At 45.7% G+C, this 21408-nt stretch overlaps 1 long non-coding RNA gene across 1 annotated transcript in view; it reads right to left on the reverse strand.

Annotated features, from left to right (window-relative positions):
* Window positions 1–4293: 4293 nt before the first annotated feature.
* LOC140898678 (uncharacterized) overlaps window positions 4294–21408 on the reverse strand; it is an 81127-nt gene continuing 64012 nt past the window's right edge. The window contains exon 3 of the long non-coding RNA XR_012155057.1: window positions 4294–4320. This is a non-coding gene — a long non-coding RNA (uncharacterized lncRNA). The remainder of the gene's footprint in view (window positions 4321–21408) is intronic.

Genomic DNA, 21408 nt, shown 5'->3' on the forward strand with positions numbered 1-21408 from the left:
AGCCTGGGACTTGAGACACCGGAGTTCAATTTCCTGCTCTGACACAGACTCCCTGGGTGACCTTGTCCTCTCTGTGCCTCAGTTCCCCATCTCTACAATGGGGATATCAGCCCTGCCTCACGGGGTGTTGTGAAGATAAATATATGAATGATTCTGAGTTGGTCACATGCCACAGGAATAGGAGCCATGAAGAAAGTAGTCCTGCACACAGAGAGATTGAGAACTGGAGTTGCTCAGAATGTTTCCAGCTAATCCCTTTTTCAATTAAAAATGTTTCTTTACAACCAAAATGATTTTTATGGACATGAAATACAGGAAACCAACCCCCCAAATGTTTTGCTAAGAATTCTCATTTGCTTGATAAAAAAATGGGTTTCAATAAAAAATAATTAGATTTCAGTTAAAATTTTTCAAAAAAATGGGTTTTGATTTAAAAAACTGAATGTTTTTACCAACACACTTTCTTCATTCAAAAACGGATTTAAAAAAAACTTTTTTAGGTTTTTCAGTGAAATATTTGTGAGGATTTTTTTTAAAAGAACATTTTTCTAAATTTCCCAGAATTTTTTTTTGACATATTCCAACCAACACAACTCTGAAAACGAATCAAAACAGCAATGTTTGAGTGGGTCTGAAACTAGGCACGGGACACTCAAGTAACACCAATTTGGGGTTATTCCTTTTGTCAGGCCAAGAATATTAGGATCCCAGATTTTCCTGCACCATTTTTGGTATTTCTGAGCATGGCCAGGTCCCAGATGTTCAGAGATGTTCCAAAATGAAAAATAAAATTAACTGCATTTGTTTGAATCTCAGAAATATTTTGCGTTTCCTTCCTTTTTTTATCTGAATAATCATGAGGACATAGGAACTGTCATACAGGATCAGACCAATGGTCCATTTAGTTCAGTATCCTGTCTCCAAAATTCAGTTTCTGTCCCACATGAAATTCTGAGACTTTGAAATTTGGTTTTTGTTCCAAATCAGGATGAAAAGTTGAAGTGTTGGAACGTTTTGTGAAAGGAAATATTCCAAATATATTTTGTTTTGACCTTATCAAAATGATAAAAGTTGATATGTTTTGCTTAGATAAGGTCAAAATGTTTCATTTTGACTATTATTTATATAATTTGATGTAATTATAATAAGTTGAAAAATCAAAACGATCACATTGAAATGAAACATTTCAATAACCTCCCATGAAAATTTTGATGCAATCGATACATTTCCATGAAATATTTGCATTTCATTGAATCAGCATATTCCAATAGAAAACTCTTCCATCAGAAAATTTTCAACCAGTTCTGCCTGGGAGGAGCTCCCTGTAACAGTCTGCAGAGTCCCCTCATTGTCCTCTTTAAAGCGCTGCTTCACCATGATGGCTACAAAAAATCTTGCCAACGGGTAGTCAGCTGCAGAACTGAAACCACTGCTTAGCATGCTGACTGGTACCGTCTCGTTGTTTCCTTTTGCTCCCCAACTGCATCAGCATGTTCTCTCATCCTTTGGGTACGTCTATACCGTACTCACTGGGTGTGATTGCAGCTTGTGTAGACATACCCCAGCTAGCTTTAAACTAGCTAGTTGGGGTCCCAATGACGCTGTGGCTAGCCACCCAAGTACTGCCGCAGCATCCTGGGCAATGTATACTGGGCAAGTACAGCAGAACCCATGGAATCCTGGGCCATATATCCTTGCGCTGTTGTGACTTTACTGCTCTGGGTGGGTATGTCCACTGCAGCTGCAATCATGCCCTGTGATTACAGCCAGGGCCGGCTCCAGGCACCAGCAAAGCAAGCAGGTGCTTGGGGTGGCACATTTGCAGGGGCAGCATTTAGGCCACCCCTTTTTTGTTTTTTTGCTTGGGGGCCAGCCCTGCGGGCGCTCACTCAGGCAGACACTGTCCTGGCCCCCAAGCTGCTGCCGAAGTTCAGGTGGAAGAGCAGCAGCGGGTGACCAAATTGGGCCCCGGGACTGGGGTTCAGCAGGAGCAGCAGCAGCGCGAGGGGGCGCCCTGGGGCCGCTGTGATTCGCATCGCCGGTGGGCTCCGACATGTGGTGCGCAGGACACTTGGGCTGGGGGGCCGCCCTGTGGGGCGCATGGAGGAGCCACCTGCAAGTGCCGCAGGACAGCCGCCCCCCAGCACCACAGCCGGGGCTGGGCGAAGTGGGCCGACCTGCCCAGGGGCTGCAGCAGGGCGGCCGCCCCCCAGCACCACAGCCGGGGCTGGGCGAAGTGGGCCGACCTGCCCAGGGGCTGCAGCAGGGCGGCTAGGATGGAGCAGCAGCAGCGGGGCCACAGAGGGGACCAGTGCCCGGGGTGCTGCCGTGCGGGGCCCGCGTCCCACTCTCCGGGGCTCCGCTCCCTGCCGGCTGCTCCCACTAGGGCTGCCCTGCCCCTGCTCCTCAGCCCCCTGCTGGGGCGGTCCCCCTGGCTCTGCCCTCCCGATTCCCAGCTGGTCCTGGAGGCGGGAGCCCTGGCTGGAGGGACCCTGGGTTGAGGCGCGGCCCAGGAGCCCCACAGCTTACCCCGACCCTGCCAGTGCCAGACCGGCTGGAGGTGAGGGGGAAGCGGGTGGAGTCAGGGCCCCCCTGGGCACCAGGAAGGAGTCGGCTGGATGCAGCCTCCGCCCCTGCTAGTGTCATGAGCAGGATGCTGATGACCCGCTCTGGGAGCAAGTTACCAGTGACCCAGGGCTGGGGCGGCAGGGGGTGCGGATGTGTGTTGGGGGGGTGAGAGCCCAGGGCTGGGGCGGCAGGAGGTGTGGGTGTGGGAGAGTGAGAGCCCAGGGCTGGGGCGGCAGGGGTTGCTGTGGGGGGGAGGGCACTGGTGGGGAGGAAGGTGGGGAACCCAGAGCTGGGGGAATAGGGGGTGCAGGGTGGGGGAAGAGCCCAGGGCTGGAGCAACAGGGGAGAAGAGGGGGAGCCGACGGCTGGGGTGGGGGGCAGCCCAAAATATTTTTGCTTGGGGGTGGCAAAAAACCTAGAGCCGGCCCTGATTACAGTGTAGACATACTGTGAGATTGCAAGTTCTTTGGGGCAGGGGCCAGCTTTTTGCTCTGTGTCTGCACAGCACCTTGCACAGTGGGGTCTGTTCTATTAGTTTAGATGGAATATAGGGACCCAAAGATGTTAACACAACCCAGGTACTATCCAGCATTAAACAGTATTAAGCAAGGTCCAAGTATCAGAGTTAGTCTGTATCCACAAAAACAACGAGGAGTCTGGTGGCACCTTAAGGACTAACAGATTTATTTGGGCATAAGCTTTCGTGAGTTAAAAAACCCACTTCTTCAGATGCAGGGTTCAGGGTCTGGTTCCACCTCAGTGGCTTCCCGCGGCTTCCATTGTCCACAGGAACGGTGAACCACGGCCACTGGGAGCTGCAAGCAGCCATACCTGCGGATGCTCCATGTAAACAAAGCGTCTTACGGCCCGCCAGGGGCTTACCCTGAATAAGCTGCAAACCAAGTTTGAGAACCACTGGTCTACAGAAACCTCAGCCTGCTGAGTGCCATGGCAAATGCACCATTGAAAATCCTTTTAACCTTTTATTAAAGGTAAAGAAAAGAAGGAGAAACAGTTAAAGCATTGGAAATGTGAAGCAGAAAAGAAAGCTTTCATTTTCACACCATCCCTTGCTCCCTCTCCCTTTAGCTGGAGAGAGTTTGTAGAAAGAAACCCCCCGTGTTTGTCAGTCTCTTAGATGGTATCAAAGATGGTAAGAACTGTCCAAGATGTGAGTTGAGATGGGGCTGGAGCTGCTGCTGTTAAAGTCCAATCCTGTTTCATCCCAGGTGGTGTCTGGGAATCAGCTGGAGCCAGTAGAGTTGATGATAGCATCTGGGTCTTTCTGGCCTGCTGTAGTCAGGACGTTTCTCAGGGTTAGGATGATGAAGGTCTGGTCCTAGGAGATGGTGGGGGTGGCAGCCCTGAGTGAAGCTTGCTCCAGTAGCCAAATTTTTCTTCCCAAAGTCTCTTTAAGGACCCATACAGGGAGTGGTGCGTGGAACAGCCAATCTGCTCCTTATTTTGTCCACCAATTGCCAACACACCAATTTTGATTCATTAATTTCTGGTCCCACATTTTCTTGTTTCCCAGGCATGATCTTAACACAGTCCTTGAGTCAGATCAGGAGGCCTTCTTGTGTGGAATAATCAGTCTGTCTCCCTGGCGTACCTTTCCCCAGCAACATTTGCTATTTTAGGTGCCTCTGGCATCTTACAAACTTTCACATATTTTTACAGTTGTGCTCATGATTAGGGTAAATTTGTAAGCCTAGTTATCACAGCAGGTCCTGGTCCATGACTTCAGAGGCACTACAATACAAATAGATTACAGCAGTAATAGGCACTGAGTGGCTTGAACCAAAAAGCTGCCTCTGAGCAGTACAAAATGTTGTTGGAGCTTGGATTTGGTTCCAAACCTTATTGAGTGGGCCTATCCCTAGCAGAAAGCATTCAGGGAGGCTGCCAAGTCTTCTCCACCTAGCTAGGGTTGTTCTGTATGACTCCTGACTGCAGCATCCTTTTAAATAGCATGGGATTGAACTCCCAGTCAGGGCCTGCAGAAGGTTAGATAAGAGAATACAAACCACAAGGGTTGCTCTTTTTTTTTTTTTTTTAAATCTTTCCTTTTTTATTATCTTCTTAAGGCTTTAGAATTATCTTCCCAGACACTACATTAATTTAGTCAGGGCAGGTAAGGTCACATTCAGATACAGTTGTTCATATTTATGTATATTTGCCAAAGAAGATAAATGGAAAAACAGACTAAGAGAGAGAAGGGTGGGTAGGAGGAAGTCTGAGTGGTGGGAAGAGAGGCCACTGCCCCACTGGAAAGGCTCAGGCAGGAATATTAAGGCCAAGGTCAGCCTGAGGGTTAGTGGGTGCAGCTCCTTGTAGGTCAGTGGTGGGTTTAGCCCATGTGAAAGTGAGCAAGGAAGTGTAGTCGTGTGTGTATATGGTGTGTTGCACATATGCTGGGCTGTGTATGTTTGGACTGGGCAGTGGGCATGGTGAGCAAGTTGTGTGCGGTTTGTGCAGGAGCATGCCTGGGGTGTTTTGTGTGTGTTTGTGCAGAGCTGGTGCATTTGTGGAATTGTGTATTTGCATGGGGAGGGGAAGTGGGGGTGAACACATGTGTGGGCTTGGTCTGGTTATTACGTGGCTGTTTGTGTGCATCTTTGTATGTGATGGGAGGATGTGTGTGTGATGTGGGTTTGTACATGGTAGAGGTGTGCAATGGGGGTGTTGGTGGCATCTACGAGTGTGGCGTGGGGATGTTCATGTACACTGTGGGGGAATGTGTGTTTATATGTGGGAGGGGGTGTGCATAGGGGCTGTGGGGTGGCAGTCTGTGTGTGTTGGTGTGGTGTGTGTATGCGGCACAAGGGTTGCCCAATGTCTTGCTGGAGCACCACAGGGATAAGAAGCCAGTTTGGGCACTTGGAGCCCTCACCCCAAACCACTGGCTAGCCAAGAGCTACCAGGGAGTCCTGAAAGCCCGCAAGCCCCCAGTCCTGCCAAAGCACAAGGCTGGCCAGAATCTCACTGGCCATTGAGCATGGAGGACTGCGATGTAATGGAAGATGATGGGGAAAATAAAATTTAGTAACATGGGTCTCGGTAGTGAAGCATGAGTCTTGGCCAACACTGCGTGTTCCATCAGCAACATGACGCCTCCACCCACTGCTCTCCGGAACCAACGGGATCCACGTGCTCAAGGTGGACGGAGTGTTGCGGAATTGCTCTCCTGGTTCTGTGGGATTTGCAGCGGCACATGGTAATGATAGTGAATTTAGCTGCACAGTGGGTCACCCTGAGAAAGGATTTGCAGTCAGAGGGAGACCCGCTGCCTCCTGCTATGTGCAGAGGAGCTGACTGGCTTGAGAACAACAGGGACATTTCCTGATCTGTTCCCATCTTCTTCCCTTACCACCCCCCACCCCACATTTGGAAACGTCAGCAAAGTTTTATATTTTGAAATTCGGACAAGCTCTAGGCGGTGCAGGTGGGATTTCAAGGCTCAACGATGGTAGCTGTTTTCAGGAGTCGGAAGTAGAATCAGGGCTTATCCTGGGCCTGATCCCACAACTCGTGACCAAATAGCACCTCACTTTGTGAGCAGTCCTGGGGGCTGCTGAAGATGAGCAAGGCTGGCAGGATTGGACTCTGAGTTAATAAGGTTCTCTCAGGACAAACCCAGCTTCTGAATGCTTACAGAACACTAGCAGCTGAAAGCTCTTGTTGCACGGGTGTAATTCGTGAAGCCAAAATGCTTGAGAACATAAAAATATTTGTGTTGCTACTCAAGTTGAAGGTAATGATGACTACGGGTGCGCGAGTGTGTCTGTTGTGCTGGAAGATTTTTGCATCTGGTAAATGAGGGGTGTGTGCTGCAGTGAAGGACTGTGTGTTTTTGGGGTTATTGTGTTGCTGTGTGGATGGTTGTGTTGATTTGTGTTGGGGTGTGTGTGTTGGGAAATGTGTGTTGATTTGTGCAGGTGGCAGTTGGGCCCTGTAATCCATCATCTGTGCAGCCTCCCTCATACAACCAATGAAATTGCTACAGTTAATTTGCATGCAGAGTAAGGATGGTGATTGGTTGAGTTATCTCTTATCTCACAATGGTCTAGGACTCTCGGCATGTCATAGATGTACATCTTACTGTGGCTGTATAATGCACGGATGTGATTTGTAAAGTCAAAATGCTTGAGAATTTAAAATTGGACAGTAACAGACTATGAAACCCAGTGATGATTGAACCTGGTGATATTCTGAACAAAAAGAGCTCTCAGCCATGCTTGTAGCTGCTTCCGTCACTTCAAACTCACTCTACAGACATAATAGGTTTCAGAGTGACATTCAGCGTTGACAATCCTGGAATCTTATTATATAGCTTATGAGCCATATTCTACCATCCTTACTCATGTTGAACAGGAACTCTGAGATTTGTCCATTGAAAGCATTGGATTTAATTTTGGAGCAAGATACCCCTTTACGCTATACAACACTACACTCCTTTTATAAAGGGATGATATTGTTTCACATGACCTTCTCATAAGCAAACTAGGGAAATATAGCCTAGATGAACCTACTCTAAGGTGAGTGTACAACTGGTTGGAAAACCAAACTCAGAGAATAAATACCAATGGTGCACAATTGAGCTGGAAGGGCATATCAAGTGGGGTCCCACAGGGATCGGTCGGGGGGCTGGTTTTATTCAATATCTTCATAAATGATTTGGATAATGACACAGGGAGTACACGTATAAAGTCTCCAGATGATACCAGCTGGGAGGGGTTGCAAATACTTTGGAGGACAAGAGTGGAATTCAAAATGATCTTGATAAACTGGAGAAATGGGCTGAAATAAATTGGATGAAATTCAATAAGGACATATGCAAAGTACTCCACTTAGGAAGGAATAATCAATTGCATGCATATAACATGGGAAATGATGGTCTAGAAAACGATCTGGAAGTTACTGTTATGAGTCAACAATGTAATATTGTTGCAAAAAAAGTGAACATCATTCTGGCGTGTGTTAGCAAGAGTGTTGTAAGCAAGACACAAGAAGTAATTCTTCTACTCTACTCATTACTAACAAGGCCTCAGCTATAGTACTGTGTCCAGTTCTGGGCACCACACTTCAGGAAAGCTGTGGACAAATTGGAGGAAATCCAGAGGAGCGTAACAAAAATGATTAAGGACCTAGAAAATATGACCTTTGAGGAAAGATTGAAAAAATTGGGTTTGGTTAATCTGGAGAAGAGAAGACTGAGGAGGCATGATAATTCTTCAAGTAGGTAGAAGATTGTTATAAACAGGAAGCTGATAAATTATTCTCCTTATCCACTGAGGACAGGACAAGAAGTAATGGGCTTAAATTGCAGCAAGGGAGATTTAGGTTCGACATTAGGAAAAACTTCCTGTCAGGGTAGTTAAGCATTGGAACAAATTACCTAGGGAGTTTGTGCAATCTCAATCATGAGAGATTTTTGAACCAACCTATCAGGGATGGTCTAGATAATTCTTAGTCCTGCCTCAGTGCAGGGGACAGGACAAGATGACCTGCTGACGTCCCTTCCAGCCCTACATTTCTATAATTAAAAAAAAAAAAATCCCACCTTTGCTGAGGAAGGTCTCCCAAGGTGCAGGCACTGCAGAAGACAGCTATAAAATTGCCCTCAGAGGACCGCCATTGCAAGCTCTGGCATAGGAGGCATGCCTGGGATGGGGCTGGGAACAGGAGGTGAATGTCAGGATGGGGATATAGCATGCAGTGCTGCAGAGATTCTGAGCAGCGCGGGGGTACAGAGGGCTGTATGTGGAGGCCACCTTAACCTAGACAGGCCCCAGGGCTAAACTACGCTTGGGGCATCTCCATCCCCTGAAGAAGGCCAGGATCAGGGAGGCACAACCAGGGCTAAAAGCTACTGTAGCCATCCTGCCCCCAGAACTGCACATTCTGGGCTGCATTCTTGGAGCCACAGCACAAAATCTTACCCTTGGAGTCAGGAATTACTCAGTCTGCATCCATCTGGTGGAACCTGGCTCTAGATGGCATCAGAAGGTCTGTCAGACCAAAGAGAGAGCAGTTCCCCCAAATCTGCCAGATTAGCAATGAAATCTAGCAGAAACAGGGCAGAGTTTGAAAATCTTTGTCATTGCTATGTCCACTAGAGAAAAAGTACCTTCTATTCAGGCATTTCTTTCCACCCACATGGCAGGTCTGGCTGCACTGCAAGCATATAAGTTCTTTAACACATGAGAGAAGGAAAAAGATAGAGGATTTATCACAGATTAAGGACAAAATTAAGAGATATGGTAAAAAAAAAGTTGTTTGTGAGTAATTATTGGCTTTTATTTATGATATGAACCAGTGGATGCACATGTGGCTGACTGAAAGATCACCCCTGTGAATTTGATGAACTATGCGACTCCTTAATAAAATAATTTGCATGCGGAATACATAATGGCCATGTGAAAGACAGGTTGCTAAGGGAAGCTGCTTTAACCTTAACCTGAGCCAGACATCTGCAGAGCCAGTGAAATTAGCAAAATGCAGATTCAGGCTCTGAGTGACCTGGTAGAGAATCAGCAACTCCTCATTGTGGCCTCGTTTCAGAAACAGAAAACTCGGAGCAACAGACACCAAAATGACCATCGAAGCAAGGACTAGATTATGCAACCCTTACTCACTCTGGTAAGTGTTTACTCACTCAAGTAATGCCATTCACATGACGTGGCCCACCCACCTTAGAGATGCAAAGCTTAGCCTGAAAGAGAAAAGGTTCTCTTGACAAGCAACATTTCCCACACACCAGCTGTGCTCAAGAACATCTGCCCAGCGTTCGGTCGGTGTAGAAGCGTGGATTCACTGCTGGCACACTCCTGGTGGATGAGTGTGACATAGCAGCTCTTTCCTCTCCAACGCCCCCTGCTGATGGTCACTCCAGTTTCAGGGTGTTTACCCCTTCTTGCAATTCTCTTTCCAGCCAGGTCACATTTTAGTTCCACCCTTTTCAGGGTAACGAAGTCAAAAACTAAGAGTCCAATGTACTTACAAGAGGTTTTCAGCCCAGGCTCTGGGTTTCCAGTCATGCTTATCGCCTTCTCAGGGGCTGGTACGGGAAGCCAGGCTCTTAGTTTACACTGGGTTTCAGTCCAGGGACCCAGTAACCAGCAGCCACAGTCTGTTCTGTTAGAATCCTGGCTGCTGCCTCCTTGGACTTTTCCCATCACAGGCTTTTTTCAGGCCGTCACCCCCCCACCCCCAGTCTCTAAGTTTTCCCTTTGTTCAGGGCCCGGACTTGCAGGGACCCCCCCGGCATCCCAAACCAAACCATCTTCTCGCCTCCTCAGGCTTGGCCTTTCAAGCTTACATTTCCCTTGCCCTATTCCTCAAACACCTGCTAGCATTCTTGCTCTGGAAGTCCAGGGCCTGCCCCACCATCAGGACTCACCACCATAGCCTGCTCCACCCCAGAAGCTGCTCCGTGTCTTTCCTGGCCCTGAGCTTTCTCTTCAGACTTGCCAGACTCTCTACTGCCAAGAGAGGGACTACAGCCCTCCTCTACTCTGGGCTTCTTTTCTTTATACTAACTACCCAGCTCTTCCCCCAGCTGGGACTCATCTATCAATGGGCCTGGCCCAGCCTGCAGGTGCACCCAGGTACTGTGACTGAGCTCCAGTTAACTCGTTCAGAGCCACACTGGGGCATGCACCCTGTCGCAATCAGCTATCAAATACATGCAATGATAACGATCACTTCTAAAATGTGTGTTGCACAAGTTGAGCCAAAAATGGTCACGTGCTCAGAGAAGAATAAAAACAGCAAATCTCTTTGTAGGTGCAGTGACTGCACATCAGACTGCTTCAGACAGGCAAAGACAGCTCCCCATTAATGGCAGAGAGGTACCTGTCGAACTGCATGCTGGAGTTTAACGTGATGGAAATTATAGAAATTATATAATTAAAGGAAATTATACAATGCAGTAGCTTAAGACACTGTACAAAACAAAGTTGTTATTCATATTCAGGATATAAAAGACAAGTACAAGGGAAAGCAACCATTACAACTGATTTTAAAATCAGTATCACTTAATTTGCCGAATAGTAAATGCAGATTTACCAGACGTGTCAAGACTAAAAGCATGTCTAGCCATGAACTTATTTTAAAAAACTGTCGGCTATCAATGGCCCAGTATTGCACACAGAGAACACAGGCAGCATACTAAGGAGACTTCTCAGTTGTCTTCCAAGGCCTGGTATGTGCAAAAGAAAAACAACATATTAAATGAGACAAATCAGAAACTGCTGAAATCCACCCAATAAGAAAAACGCCTTTTGCCTTAACAGATAAGGTAAAAACTCAACTTGATAATATGGAAAAACTGAGTGTAAGTGAAAAGCAGAACAACTGTCAGACTGGGTTTATTTATGGTTGCACGTGAAAAGCCAAATAGAGATATGCACAGATTTAAATTAAGCCATAAAAAAGTGAACATTACCCAACGAAAAATGTTGAAGAAGTGGCACCTAAATTCTCAGAAGCAAACAGTATTCTCGGCATTAGATGCAGGATGTGCATTTTCCCAGGTAAAGCTGCAGCATTCATCAAAAGCTAGTGGCTTTTAATATGTTATTTGGACGTTATAAGTTAAGCAAATGCCATTTGGTATTAGTTTTACTCCCAAGGTTTTCAAAGAGTAATTGCACAGCTTTTGGAGTCATTAAAAGGTACTAAAATTATAATGGAGGATGATGGTGATTAGAACATTTGGGGTGTGTACCTAAAAAAACACAAGGAAAGATCTAGGTAAATTCTGTTGGAGATGAAAGAAAGACACCTAACCTAGGACTTTCAAAAGCAAATATTGCTCTAACAGAAGTTTTCTGTAATGGATACAAGTTGAGAAAAGCTGATTCAGATAAAATAAAAGCAATCATTGAAATGCCCACACAATGCAAAGCGGAAAGAGAAAGAGATTATTGTGGATGATAAATGATTCGGCACAATACATTCCAAATCTATCTGTGGTCAATAAGCTCTGTACGGAATTGGTGGAGGATGACATTCCTGGGCATTGGAAGGCATCTGAGCGGTTAAACACACTTATCGCCAAGCCACCTGCTTTAAAATATTATGATTTAACCAAGGCAGGAGACACATCTTCATAGGGATTAGTCGCATTCCAAAGACCTAAACAATGGGCAAAGTTAGTCCTTCAGCTGAGACAATATTGATCACTTGAGGCCCAATTCGGCAAAACATTTAAGCACATGCTTAAGTCCCGCTGAATTCAGTGTTTAAGGTGAAACCCTTTGCTGAAAAGGAATGGGATTACTCCTGTGCTTATCGTTCAGCATGTGCTGGAGTGCTTTGCTGAGTCGGGGCCTTTAGGGAGCAATCAGCAAAGAGGGCAATCCTTTGCTAATAGGAAAGAGAATGATTATTCCAATGAAACTGAGAAAATAAAATGCTGACTAAAGGCTCGACCCTATGAGCGCTGAGTACTCTGGCTCCAATCCAGCAAAGCACACCAGCATGCACCTAACGGCATAGTCTTAGTAACTTCCATACTGAGCATTTTTAATACATTGAAATCAATAATAACAGAAAGGAGGATTGGTTCATTGAAAGAACCTAAGGATTCTTCCATTAGGGGGGAAAGGGGGTACCATCTCTGGTGCTTGCAACACTGAGAGCATGCACCTCCTACAAAATACCTCCCCTCCACATGCAGAAATGTGCCTCTGCATTGTGGACCTCTGGCTAGCACTGCTGAGCATGTGTCACCTTAGAACCAGTCCCAGCCCTGCACACGCCTGCCCCAGTGCACACCACACTCTTCCAGTGCCGGGGTGGACAGGAGCTGCGGGCACAGCAGCTGCACCGCTGCGGCTAGTTCCAGCCGCTCAGCATCACTGACTGGACACAAAGGGAAAAATGGTGTTTGAATTTATGTTAGTTACAGCACGTTAGCAGCGTCTTCTCCTGTGGTGCTTTTTCCCTATGAAGTTAAAGGCCACAGGATGAAAACAATGTGTCTCCGCAACAGAATACCTGATACAATCCAAACCCTTCCATGCCCTGCAATATAACAGTTTGCTAATGTAGAGATGGGGTGGGGGTGGGGCAAGAAGCTATTCACAGAAACACATGCTTCCTTCAGCTCTTCCGTAGGGATGCATGTCCCATTGTGGGGCCCTGAAAAACCGGTTATCTTCCCAAAAGCTGCAATTGTCAGATCAGTAACACAAACAGTCCCCTCGCCCCCGCCCCATCCCAACAATGCATCCTACTAGCAATGGAGGTCTTTGCCAGGCTTTCTCTCCCCCCCACCCCCATCCTTATCTTCTGTTGTCTTCTTGTGGAAGAAGAGATAAAAGTAATTCTTATGGATGCTTCTCCAGTGAAAGCTGGCCGCCCCTTCCCCCACTCCCGCAGCATCTCCCTGCTCCATCCAGATAAAGGGTGAGGGCCAAGCACATGTCATTTTCTTTGTGCAAAATCAATATTCAGCAAAGTTTATCTGTCCAACATAGCAGGAAGCACTAATTTCATCCGTGTCAATTACTTTGATAAATGCTCATAATGCTCAGGGTGTGAGAACAAGATAAAAGAATTACTGAAATAAAAAACACCCCCTGCATGGGCACACACGGTCTCCCCCACACCTAGTCCCCCAACACATATTCCTGAGGTTACATGAACCCAGCTTTGAGGAGGTGCGTTGATTGACAGCTGCCAAATCTTCCTCCAGCTATTGAACATGCAAAGTTTTCTGAAGGTGGATGGTGGAGAATGGAATACTTCGTTTCATGCAGATCTGTGAGCTGATGCACCTGTACGTTCGGGCAGGTACTTGTGTGTATAGGAATGTTTTGACATGCGCCTTCCAGTGCACTGTGTATTCCTGATTCTACATTGCCTTGCACCTCAGGTAGTCTTTTGGACCTGTGCAAACGGAGAACAAAGTGGGTGTGAAATCCTACCATTCTGATGTTTTACCACTTTGCACTGGTGTAAATGACTATCAAGGCCCAGCACCATGCAGAAGCAAGCCCTGGGTTCATTTTTAATATGCTCGTATCTGTTTGTGTGTGCTTGAATGATTGTATGTGTGCATATGTTTTTTTGATGGGATCTGTGTGTATGTGCAGCATTTTCATACACGTCTCTTTCATATTATTAAATTCTTCAGCTCAGAAATCATGCTTTGGACTATGTTTTGTAAAACATTGGGTACATTTGAGCACAGCAGGCACTCAGATACTAAGGTGATGGATGCCGGTATAAATCCCTTAGATAGATGTGGCCAAACCCCTGGATTGTAACAGTCTGATGGGCATGGAAGCAGCATGGCCTAATGGATAGAGCCCTGGACTGGGAATCAGGAGTTTGGCTGCTGGGTGACCACGGGTAAGTCACTTAGTCACCCCTTGCCTCAGTTTCCCTTTCTGTAAAATATGAAGTGCTTACAGATTTCGTGATTAAAAGGACTAGATAAGAACTAGGTATTATTAGCAACAACCAGCAGGGAGAATAGTAATCAAGGCTATAGCTTAGCACTTGCAGTACATATAGAAACAGCACTGGGGTAGCTCCGTAACTCATTCCGCTCGATCAAAACCACTGACTTTGCACTAAAGTATTGTGAACAAGTAGCGCATAAAGTAGCTTTAACAGCATCACTTCACACCTGCTTTCATCTCATGCTGCACTTAAGAAACAACCCCGTATGTCTATAGTAATTATCTAACAGAAAGGGCTTGATTTTCAGAGGTGCTGAGCTCCCATAATGCCACTTGCAGTCAATGGCATGCAAGGCGCTCAGCAGCTCTGGAAAACAGGTACAAGGTGGCTCAAGGTGGGCGCCGAAAAATTGAGACTACCTCAAATAAATAGCCACTTTGAAAATGTTGCCCAAATGCATGAAGGTGCCAAACTGGGTGGACTCATTTTCCTCAGATTGTCCCAGGTGTCTCCAGCAAAGCTTTGGGTCTGACCTCCATTCTCCACGCTCAACCGCCCCAGCAGACTCCACAGGTCAATGCCCAGTCCCGGAGCAATTGCTCCCGCCTCCACTCACATCTGCAGCAGCCCTGGCAGCTCTGTGTCAGCAGGAACGGTTACAAATGACTCCTTCAAATATCTTTGATGCCTCCCTTCTCAGGCAATTTGTCAGGCTGCATGGAGCATCGCTGCCCTGTGCTCATAGAATATCAGGGTTGGAAGGGGCCTCAGGAGGTCATCTAGTCCAACCCCCTGCTCAAAGCAGGACCAATCCCCAGTTTTTGCCCCAGATCCCTAAATGGCCCCCTCAAGGACTGAACTCACAACCCTGGGTTTAGCACAATGCTCAAACCACTGAGCTATCCCTCCCTCCATTCCCTGTCTGTTGAACAGAGGAGCTTTCCAACTTTCCCTTATCTGCTCCATTCAGAGATGGACGAAGCCCTCCTGGGTTGCAGAATTTTGGACTTTTCCAATGTATATGTCTGAGTTCAGCCAGACAGGTTAAAGGGGACCCCTCCCAAAACAAAGAACTGCAGAATGGCAGAAGAGGCCCAGTCCAGCTCCTGTTAAACTCCACCCCTTCTGCAGCCCTCAGACTCCGCCCCTCTCTAGAGCTCCTGGTCCTCCTGCCTCTTCTACAGTTCTAAGATCCCACCCCATCATGAACTCTGCCAGTGAAGTCTTACCCATCCCAGAACCCACCTAGACTGAAACAAGGGGAGGGAGATCTTTTTAACTCAACATTACATAGTTCTACCACGTCTTTTAGAAACCCATGCTCTGGAGATAAAACCACAGGCCCCAAATCCTGAAGGCTTAACTACAATGAGAGAACCAAGCAGATGTGACAGATGTATAGTCATGTCGCCGAATGCACGACTGGAAGGCGCTCAGGTCAATGATGACCACAATCTAAGAACTTGAATAGAACAGAATAGAATAGAATGAGTAAGGGTGAAACTGAGGAAGGCATTCATGATTCATCCCACAAAAATGTTGAGATAGGAAAGACCTGCTATGTTATCTGACACATCCTCCTCCAGCCAGAGCAGTATCGTTCCTCCTATCCGCTATTAATATTTGCTATTTGTTATTTGTAGGTTTGGCAGAATTCAATGTTTAAAAAAATAATTTTGATGGACAATATCAATGCTTATTTTTAAGCAGTTTTTTTTTCAAAAGTTATCTTTTAAAATTTTCACAGCTGTGCAAAATTATGGGTTTTAAGCATTTATTTTCATTTTTATCCATTTAAATTTTCAAGGGTCATCTAGTCTAACCCGCTGTCAAGATGCAGGATTTGTTGTGTCTAAATTATGGGGGAGACTAGACAATACTTAATTAAGGACAGTAGATGCAGAGATTCAAAAAGTTAAAGCTCTATAACTGTTAAAACACAAATTGTCACCGTCCCTCGTCAAAATATACAAAGTCAATAGCCTTAAATCAAACTCTAATATGTTCTCAAGCAACATTTGTCTTACTTTGCCTGTCTGCAAATTTCCATGATGATTGCTGGAGATATTTTTCAGAATAGCAGCTGTGTTTGTCTGTATTCGCAAAAAGAAAAGGAGTACTTGTGGAAAGCTTATGCTCAAATAAATTGGTTAGTCTCTAAGGTGCCACAAATACTCCTTTTCTTTTTGGAGATATTTTGTTGTCGGTTTGCTTGTGTAGACATTTCCTAATAAAAATCTCACCCTTCCAAGCTTAGTTATTGGTATCATCTTTTGGAAGTGCATGACACTTCACAGAACAATCAAGCGATAGTCCTTGCTGTGAGAAGCTTACAATTGCAAGAGGAGATTGCCTTTGCCTGAATGATGGGGCTGCCCTCATGTCATTGGTTGGATCAGTCCACAGCTGACTCATGAATGGGTCTGGTTGTCTTTTACATTAAGGCCTTATCTACACACAAAAGTTGTACAGCTTTACACTACACTAGTATAGTTACAGTAGATCCCTTTAGAGTGGACATAGTTATTCCAGCCAATTGTTATTCTACAAACAGCACAGACTATTTTCAAATACCCAATAGATGCTCAGACAATGGAACAGGTTTGCAGAGGATTCATGACGCTTTTTTTTAAAAAAAAGCAGAGCACCAAAATCCAGCAAACTTTTTTATTAGGTGAATACGATTCCACCAACTCTTATTTTTATAAAACACACTATATCTCATTGACAAATATACAGATAAGTATGGGCATAAAGATTAAAATTAAACTATGGTTGGCAAAATAAATGAACATGTTTTGATACTTGATTTGAATTTCAAATAGCCAAAATTTTGAGAAGAAGGGATTTTTTATTTTTATTTGACCAGCCCAGATCAGGACCACATCATCCCAGGTGAAGCCCACAGTCAGAGAAAGTACCTACCCCACTTACAGTCTAATTACACAAAACAGAAGATGGTAGAAAGGAAATACTGTTAGCCCCATTTTACAGGTGGGGAAGCAAGACACAAAAGGACTAAGGCCCTGATCCTTTAAGTCCCTAGCTCCCATTGGACTTGCCCCAAGGCTACCCAGGAAGTTTGTAGTACAGCCAGGAACAGAACACATAGTTCCTGAATCCCAGCTTAATGCCTTAGAAATCATATAGTCCTCTCTTTTTTTTTATTGAGCTCAATCACTCACTCCCTAGTTCAGACCATTTATTAACTCACAGTGGGGCACCTTGTCATTAAGTCCAAGATCCTGCTGTATATTTTGTCTTAGCAAAAAGAAAAAAAAAAGGACTAAAATAAAAAAGACTTATGTGGATGACACATTTGTTACAAATGACACAATTACTGGAGTGTGTTTTGCCAGGAAAGAAAAAGACCCAACAACTAAAAGCCTAAAAAAATTCTAGTGAAGAATGATTTAATTTTGTAGATAATTTTGACTCATGTAATTATTTGTTTAGTTTTTCCTAAAATTAGAAGTATGTTAACAGCACTTCAAGGGGCTTATTACAAGCACCCAATAAGAAAGTCTGTCTGATTAGTAATACTCTGTTTGGCAAGCAAAATCCATTTTTATTTGGAACAAGTGAAACTCTGTGTGCGTGTCATCAATTCAACTAATCTATTTCTGAGTTATACAGACAAAATGTCGGGGGCTGGGGCTCTGATTAGGAAAAGCACTTTAGCACGTGCTTAACTTTACACATGTGCTCAGCACAGGCACGGTAATTTCCTGGATGACTGAGAAGGTGTGGCAGTTTTGCTTCTAGGTTACCAGTTCAAATCCAGCCTATGGAAAATGAGCGTGAGGGTCCTCCTGATGGAACAGTTCTTACATCACCAACATCATAGACCTGAGCCCATCTGTGTGGGTAGGATTGGGGTGCTAAGGATATGTGCTGTGTGGCTGTGGAGTATCGTGTGGCCAGGCACAACCTAGAAATTGCTGAGCAGAAGGCAACCCAAGCTGGTGGAGCTAAGCATCTTAGGGGTTTCCAAGGCACTTCTCACTATGGCATTTTAGTGCTAGTGATGAGGATGAGGTTTAAGACCATGTCTTCTCAGAGGAGCCCACACCTACCCCCATCTCACCCTGTATGCTTGAGATTAGGAGAGGCAACTTTGGTCACCTTTTTCTACTCAGGCTGAAAATGTACCTGCTCAGAAGACCAGCCACACCATTCCAAAGCTGCTTTCTGCTCTTGGCTGTTCTAGATTCTCTTCTTGGCTCTACCAGGAATGGGGAAAAACATGCATCTCATTTCTCCAAAGTACAAATGGAGGCCAATTTGCAAAAAGGAGAAAGAACTAAATTTGCTGAATAAATTGTTCAGTGCATTCCCCACTCCTGCTCTAAACATAATTTGAAATGTAAATAGGGGGCTAAATCAGTACATATGAAGGCAAATGCTGTGCCAGCTAAAGGATCCCTTGCATTATACATGTTACCAGATGTATTATACGGTATGGCAAAAGGATCTACATCACAGGGCAAAAAGATCTCATGCATTCTATACTGTAGCAAAAGGATCTCTGGAAATAATCACTTTAAAACAAGAAGCAGTGCAGAAGGATCACACACAGTGTAGCACTGAGGAGGGGGGAGAAGGGAGCAGAGGGGAGTACTAGAGATTCAGAACATTTCAGACCCAAGGGTACAAAGGTGGCTACAGCTCTGCTGAAAAATGGCATTGCAGTCTGACACCATTCCAGGTAAATGTCTCGAATAGTACAATAATACCTAGCTCTTATCAGTAGATCTGAAAGAGTTTTACAAAAAGAGGTCAGTATCAATAGCTCTAATTCACAGATGGGGAAACTGAGGCACAGAGCAGCAAAGTGACTTTCCCAAGGTCATCCAGCAGGCCAGTAGCAGAGCCTACAATAGAACACAAGTCTTCTGAGTTGCAGCCTAGTGCATTGCCCACTAGCTCACCACAAAAGATTTGAAAATCATAGAGCAAAATTGGGAGGGGATGGGGCAAGTTACACATCAGTACATTGCTGCATGTGGGTGTAATTTACACAGAAAAGGGGTGGAAGGCCAGGACCGCAGCAAGAAAACAAACCAATAGGAGGTGAGTGAATAAGTAGAGGGTAGAAGGGCCCACTTTTTCCTGCTTCAGTTTTACCCTTCCACCTTTTACAAACTACACATAACACCTTGCAATCACTCAGGCTAAGTTACCACCAAGTGCAATTTACACCTCCTCTCAGCTGGGCCTCATAGTTTTCTTTATGCACCTAAGTTTTGTTATTATTTATATTACTGGAGTGCCTAGAGGCCCAGCTGAGCTCAGGGCTCTGTTGTCCTCAGCACAAGAAAAACGGGTAGTGTGAGACAGTCCTTGCCCCACAGAGCTTACAAGACAGAGATACACAGGGAATGTCAGTGCAGAGAAGGGGAACTGAGGCACAAGAAGAGGAAGGGTATGTCTGCAGTGCTTCTGGCTGTGTAGTTCCCAGTTTGCCTAAACATACATGCACTAACTCGAATCAAGCTGATGTGCTAAAAAGATCACTGCGTCCGCAGCAGCTTGGGCTGGCTGCCCGAGCACATAGCTAGGATCTCAGACAGGCCTCGGAGATGGGTAGTCTGAGTGCTACTCCTCCCATTGTGGCCAAGCCGCTGTTTTTAGCACACCGGCTAAATTGGAGTTAGCATGTGTACGTCTACCTGAGCTGTGAATTACACATCCAGCCGCTGTGTTGACATTCCTTAAGTGACTTGCCTAAGGACACCCGACAAGTCTGTGGTGGAACTGGGAGTTGACCCCATGTCTGCTGAGCCGCAGTTCAATGCCTGAACTGCAACACTGCCAGGTAGGTGCTTCTAGAAATGTGCGCAAGGAGGACAGAGGGAAATCGCACCTGCCACTAGCATTCATTTTCCCTCATGAGACCCTAGGCCTTGTTTCTTCTCTGTTAAACGCCTGCAGAACCTAGCCAGTACTTCCATCCAAAATACAATGGCATTTGAAACAGGGGTAAGCTGGCTAAATCCAAGCTGAGAAAGGCTCATAGGCGAACCTAAACGGCATCTAAGCTGTTCCAACCTCTCTGCTTTCCCACCTATGTTGGCTAAGTGCGCACAAAACACATGGTAAGCGGCTTCAGGGAGCGTGGGGGAGGTTAGGGCGAGAGAGAGGGAGAGAGACAGGAAAGAGACTCAAACGAGAGACAATTTCCCCCATCCCCCTCAATTAACATGGGCTTCCTAGGAATGGAAAGTATTTCTGCCTATTGCGCCCTCTTAATACATCATATCTCTAATCCCTCCTGCACTCTGACCTTACCCATAATCCCCACTGCTTTGTGCTGATGCTTCCCTTAAAAGTCTTCATCACACAACACACATGGCATCCCGGAGTTAGATAGAGGACGAGACTTAAAAAATGCTGGTGAAGAAGGGGTTTAGGGTGGTTGGGGAAGGGGGGGGGAGGAATATGGACACCCAGATAAATTCCCCCTGTCTGAGCAGCAAACTGTTTCTGTGATAGGGCATGGATTGACACTAACTCTAAACCTCCCTACCCGTCCCCCACACCCTTTCCAACTCCCTCTTTGCTCCCCGCTCTACCAGAGAATACAAAGCTCAGACTTGGATTATCTTCATTTCCATATGGAGAGCCGTGTAAGCCAGTTCAATGCATGGCTGGTCATTTTGTTCACAACTTTACAGCAAGCGGGAGCAAAACCCACTGGGAAATTAACCATTCATCTCATCTCACCTTGTGTGCACACGCATAGATCAGCAAATACATACACTTGGTTAAAATATAGTCCACTCCCTTTGCTAATTACGAGACAGTTGCCCTAATCTTTCAGGGCTTCTTTCTGAAATTCTCTTTTAGTTCTCTTTCCTTTTAAATTTTTTTTCTTAAATCTATCTTTCCAGCTATCACATGGGACCATCCCTTACTATTGGTGGATGCCCGTTCGTGCTCAAGGAAGTAAGAGACTAATAGCAATTGTCTAAACCAGGGATAGCCCGGACTGGTCTGCCAGAGCATCTCCATCCTCACCTGCAGCTTCCATGGTGAATACAGCCCTGTGCTCATCCACAGTGCTCTGACAGGGCCCCATAATCCTACCTGTGGCTAGTCTAGTCCCAGGCACTCACATAGATTTTTTGATGCACTTGACTTCTGCCTCATGTAGCCATTCAACAGCACACCTCAGTCCTGACCCCCCCGCTATTTCTGCCCCCCCCAGCTCTACCAATGCCCTTTAGTCATCCTGACCTGCAGCCCCCCCTGCTGTTCAAATTCTGAGACTGTCCGAAGCAGGAGCAGACAACTTGTTTGATCACTTTTCCCATTGTGAGAGACATAATGTCAAGACACCAAGACTCAAAAATTGTATTCATATCCTCCATCAGCTTCCAGCCCAGATCTCTGCGGTGAAAGATCTCATGGGAATCAATC

Source organism: Lepidochelys kempii, chromosome 15 (genome assembly GCF_965140265.1).
Source record: "Lepidochelys kempii isolate rLepKem1 chromosome 15, rLepKem1.hap2, whole genome shotgun sequence".
Taxonomy (NCBI): Eukaryota; Metazoa; Chordata; order Testudines; family Cheloniidae; genus Lepidochelys; species Lepidochelys kempii.